Below are 5,968 nucleotides of genomic sequence, written 5' to 3'. Positions count from 1 at the left end.
GTGTGGATGGGGTTTAACTCGGTGGATATGACAATGAGGTTTAATGGTGGTTCTAACAGTGGCAGCAGCAGTGGTCTAACTAGGTTTGATGGTGGAGGATATGGCTAGTTTGGCTATGATGATGGAGGATGTGGCTAGTTTGGCTAAGATGATGGTGGGGGCTTTGATTGAAGGGAAATTGGCGGCTTTACCCTTGGCTCCAATGTTTTATTCAACAATGTCCTCTTTTTGAAACTCATTCAAAAATATCCTCTATAAAACCTCCCTATTGGTGCAGCATCATTTTTATCACTTTTTTTGGTAATGTGAAATTGGTCTATGCTACTATTCTCTCTCTCTAAACTTTTCTTTCTTCTTCTTCTTCTATACTCTGCTATCTCTGAGATGACACCCCCAATTGCTTTCTTCTTTGCTTCTTCTTCTTCTTCTATGCTTTGCTATCTCTAAGATGACACCCCCAATTGCTTTCTTCTTTGCTTCTTCTTCTTCTCTTCTCTGATATGCTCTAGCTTAGATGAATTCCCAATTTTGCATATTCTCTCTCTCTCTCTCTCTCTCTCTCTCTCTCTCTCTCTCTCTCATATTGATTCTCAGCCCTAATTCCTAATTATCCATGTTCTTCTTTTCCTAGGTCCAAAGACCCATCTTCCTCATTCACATCATTAGCCACCACAAGCACCACCAACGAGTTTGCAAACCCAATTTGTAATATTTGTTCTTAAAATGGGTGGATTGGCATTGACTTTAAATTTTTGTTTGAAACAAAAGCATTTATTTGTCTGAAACCCAATTGAAACTTTCCAAGACAGACTTGAAAAAAAAAGTGACACGACAACGGTAAAATGGCAATACAGGGGCAATATGATGACAATAGTAAGACAATAAAAAAAAACTTAGAAATTTCAGATTTATTGAGTGTATGTTGCTTGTTTATTGCAATAAACATGCTCAGCAAGATAACTCTAATACAAGCTCTCTCCCTTAGTGTATATTGCTTCTTTATTGCATGTGTATTGCTTGTTTATTGTGTGTATATTGATGTTTATTGCCTATGTATTACCTCTTTATTGCGTGTATATCACATGTTCATTGCAGACCTCACCAAAGAACCCAAAAAGAATCAACTGCGAGTTGGAAGAGATAACTAATAGGAGAGGAGCTGGGAGTCAGATCTCATCGAAAACCCAAAATTTGTTGCACAATCCCAAGACAAACTGAGAAAAAATTGGTGCGCAATCCCAAAATTTTATAAACAAGCTTCAAACATAATACCTCAAAAAGTTCTTGTATAATCCCACTGAAATAAGATTCTCTACACAAGTTGAAAATATTAATTGTAAACTCAGAGGGTAAAATTTTAAATTAAACCCACAGCTATGTTTCAACAAATTTCTGCACAATCTCACAAATTTGACTTGGAGGGACTTGAACTCACAACAAGCACCAAATTTCCAAACCCATATATGAAATTGAAATAAGGAGAAGAAAACCCAAATGTGAAGGAGAAAAGCCAAGCTGGCTACTTGAGACTCCATCTCCAAGCATGGAGGTCGAAGGAGGTGACAGAGAGTGAGAGATAGAGAAGGAAATGGTGGGGTCGTTGTCGCCGATGTGGGTGCGAGTGAAAGAGAGAAGAGAGGAGAGGAGGGATGAGAGAGTGAGACTGAGAAATTGTGAAAGAGGATTTAGGAGAGCTCAGAACGACTAAACAAAAGTGAAAGAGGGGCAAAGGAAGAAGAGGAAGAGGAAGAGACTAAAGAGATGAGAGGATTTCATAGAGCAATGACTCAGAAGAAAAAAAACTAAGTGAAGGATGGGCAATAGGCTGTCAATAGGGAGTTTTTATAAGGGGCATTTGTGATTGAGTTTCAAAATAAGGATATTAGTGAATAAATTAGGTGAGCCATGGGTAAAGCCGCCAATTTCCCTTGATTGAATCCTTGACAAATGTTTTCAGATTTAAAAGTCTAAAAAAATTAAAATATGCTTTTTTATATTTAATTTGGATTTTAAAATTTTTAATAGCTAAAATTATTAAAATGTCCCTTCCAAGTCACCACATTTAACGGTTTTGTGGACAGAAATAGAGGGAGGTGGTAAAGTGAGAAAATTTCAGCAATTTTTAGAGATTCTGGAGTTTAAGTGAGAAAATTTCAGTTTCAGAGGGTAAAGAGCCCCCGCTCCAAGGGGTGAAACAATAATTAAGCCTATTATAAATTTCTACTTTTCTTTCTCGATTATTGGCTATTTCATGCTTCTGTAATGCTTCTATTTTATATTTAGCTTTTGCCTTTTGAATTGTTCTTGAGGACCACCAAGTTCCCCTTGAAACTCATGTGAACTTTGTGCCTACTCGACACACTGGCAAATGTCAGACCCAAATTACCAACTTACCCTTCTTAAAACAAAACCAAGGAAAATAAAACTACCTTCCTACTAGAAAACCGGCAGAGTCTCTCCTGAAAAAGGCTCAGCCCAACAACACCACTTATAGAAGCACAATTTAAAATTCAACATTCAGCATGTACAAGACAAGTCCACAAACTGACGCAAGTAATTTGAATGGCCACAGGCCTTATAACAATTCAGGGCTATATCAGAGCATATCTAGTCAAGTTAAGTTTACAACAAGAGGAAATCCTACACAAGGACAATTGGAAAAGTAGTAGAAGAATAGATGCTCTCAGTTGGTGGTCCGGTACTCATCGATTGCCTGAGGGCACAAAACAGTAAATATGTGAGTGAACAAAAATAAATGTTATTAAACATAATACGAACATACTAACCCCATCGTTTAAAAAATATTTTGAAAACCATTCAAACTTCCAATGTGTGTGTATATATATATATTCGTATAGGAAGATGAGATTCCATAAATACATACACTCATGTATATATAAATATTAAAACTAAAATTTAATCAACCCGAAATAAATCATCAAATTCAATATAAAATATCTCAAAACTGAAAATATTTTCCACCTAAGTATACCTAATATAATCCGTCAATTCCAATAGTAATCTGTCAGTTCAAACTACTACACATGTGGAACTATCCACTCCACATGCGTGGCACTTCCTAGCAGAATCAGGGGACATGAGGTCAGCCGAGATGCAAATCCTAGCAGGATCAAGGGACACGAGGTCAGCCCGAGATGCAAATCCTAGCACCACATGGTTCGAGCATCCTCAAGACTCATGGGGCAATGTCATAAGCGCATAGACTCATCCGGAGGCAACCAAGTCATCCGAAGACATTTTAAATTTTCGAAGGCAACTGGGATGTCCGTAGACATCATAACATCCAAAGGCAACCAATATTCCGAAAGGCAACAATATTTCCGAAGGCAACAACTAGGGTACTTATGGTGGGTTTGAAATCCTTTCCCGAACATATTATAAAACCATTTCCCAATCCTTTCTCAAATCCAGTTCTCAAACCATTCTCAACTTTCCAAGCTAACATCATTTAACAACATGCATAAACATTTAAAATCATTTCAAACCAAAACAAAATCATAAATCATAAAAAATATGCTTGGAAAGAAAAAACCATAAGTAAATCATTTAATAAAATCATCATAGCGTGAAAACCATTTATAAAACAAATGTCCACTCACTATGGGTCCAAGTGCGCTCAACCTTGATTAGGTGAGTCCGAAGCGGTACGTGGCTTCTATGAACCTATTTGAAAGGATACAACAATCAGTAAAACAATAGTTCCAAACCGGACTTAAAAGTGAATTCTAGCTTTCCTGGAACCTTAAGTATGTGAAACCTTAAAGGATCGGTCGAGTAGTTCCCGAGCAAATGGTACGTAATAGGTGAAATCCTGATCGTTGGTTAAAAGACGAAGTCTCATGAATCCGAACATACCGTCGTGCGTGGGACAACGTGTAGGGCAAAGTGGGCTGCTACTAGGTGGCCCATGTGCATCGCCACACTCCGCTAGCAGCGTATGGTGGCTTGAGGAAATTTTCAGCAACCATAAAAATCCAAACCACAGGTCAAGCCTTATACCAAATGATCAAGCCCAACAAGAGGAGTAAGTTTTATACCTACGTTGAAGATCAATTTGGTCATTAATGGCCTCGAACGATCAGTTTTTCTCGCCGGAGACCTAGGAATTTCCCTGATTCGATTCGAGCAATCCAACAAGGTTATAGGTCGAGTTTTGGAGGGGAAAGGTAGAGGAGAAGGACATGAGTGTTTTGGGGCAAAAATGGCAGTCGGTGGTGGTATTTGAAGCGATAGGCATAACCGCTACAATTTTCGGCAACTCGATAGTTTTGGATCGATTCTTTGGATCCAAATTCTCAACTATCTAGTGGGTTTCAAGGGTGGATCTTGGATGGGTTTTGTAGAGGAGGAAGAGGGGAACAAGTTTCTTGAAGGTTGAGCCACCAACAGTGGCCAGACAATGACAGAAAAATGACGGGAAGTGGCGCTGCTACTATTCACGTGTGTGAGAGAAAGAGAGGGAACTTTTGAGAGAGAGAGAGAGAGAGAGAGAAATGCCAAAATTTGATTTTCCAGCTGGGTTTTAAATTCCAACTTCACAAAATTTATGATTGTGCCACTGCACTTCCGAAGATCAAAACGTCTTCATTTCAACTTCGATTTGGGCCCACCATTGTCAGCGAACTTGTGAGCTAGAGCAGTACGCAATGGAATCAATAAATTTTCCAAAACCAACCCCGAGCAAAACGTTAACCCTAAACCACTAAGAAACCCTAAGGGTAAAGTCATCCTTTGCTTTAGAAAATAAGAAAATAAATTAACTTTTGGGGCGGGATGTTAGAGTTCTAGTCTTCCTCTAATTCTAAGGGTGTCCACGAAGGTCAAACATGCAAATAATTAACAGACAATATTTATGCTAAAAGTAATTAACAAATAATTAAGAGATAACTGAAAGGTGATGAAATTGTGTTTTCTACCAATTGTGTAGGTGACTTCTGTCCTCAAGGTACTTTACTACTATATTCTTATTATTAGTATGCCAAACTCGGCTCTGATACCAAATTCGCAACCAGGCCATGTTAAATAGTCAAATGACGATTATAACAATTAGATGTCAAGCCTTGAACATTGAACTTGCACTACTACAAAAAGTGAAAAAGATGACCACAAAAAAACAACGATGTTATAAAACCGCCATGTATGATTAACTTAAACACCTTAAAAATGGAGATTCCAATGGGTGTTTTTTAAAAACGACGCACCAAATTAAAAAAGCGTCATCTTATTGAAAAGGTTTTCCTCAGAGGTAAACTCTAAGCCCAAAAACATGGGCAGAAGGTATGAATCCACCGACGTAGAAAGTACACACGACAGTGTACAACAACAACCGCCGTTTTTACTCCGTAATAAACACGACCAAGTTGCCGTATAATTTAAAAAAAAATCCATGTTGGAATATTACAAAATACTACCGTATTAAATAAATGTACAACGATGGTAAAGATAAATTTATCGACTCATTTTTTGTAGCGTACTATGACGGTATCTATAACTCTAACCACATTGGTTTGTTCAATTAATGCCGTACAATAAAATTTACCACGTGGTGAAGTTAAAATTACCGTCGTATTTATTCACTTTATACGTCTAACCTTATTTCTTGGATTTTGGTATCCTACGACGATAGATCAACATAATGACAAGAATTGAATATAACCACGACGGTTTATATAGAAAACCGCCAATGTGAGAGATACGAAATCTTACCAGAGGGAACTTTGTTCCTCATCATAATCGGACCACCAATGTGAGAGAAAGACAATATTTTAAACGTTGATGAAGTGTGTGTCTTCGTGTCTTTGAGATACACAAAGACACATACACATCAACATCCAAAAATTTGCCTCTAAAATTTGATGACGGCAGCCACAAATTTGCATTCAGAGAGACAATTTTTTGGAAGTTGATGATGTGTGTGTGCACATGTCTTTGGATACACACAACACAC

At 37.8% G+C, this 5,968-nt stretch overlaps 1 long non-coding RNA gene across 1 annotated transcript; it reads right to left on the bottom strand.

Moving 5' to 3' along the window:
• Window positions 1-2,494: 2,494 nt before the first annotated feature.
• Window positions 2,495-4,232, bottom strand: LOC148919286 (uncharacterized). Its single transcript, XR_016125498.1, has 3 exons — window positions 3,877-4,232; window positions 3,621-3,684; window positions 2,495-2,713 (listed from the first exon to the last, which is right to left on the bottom strand). It is a non-coding gene; the product is annotated as an uncharacterized LOC148919286 (long non-coding RNA).
• Window positions 4,233-5,968: the final 1,736 nt, after the last annotated feature.

This window comes from Prunus mume, linkage group LG3 (assembly GCF_029339155.1).
Source record: "Prunus mume cultivar Tortuosa linkage group LG3, ASM2933915v1, whole genome shotgun sequence".
Classification (NCBI taxonomy): domain Eukaryota; kingdom Viridiplantae; phylum Streptophyta; class Magnoliopsida; order Rosales; family Rosaceae; genus Prunus; species Prunus mume.
This window is presented reverse-complemented; position numbering and strand designations above follow the sequence as displayed.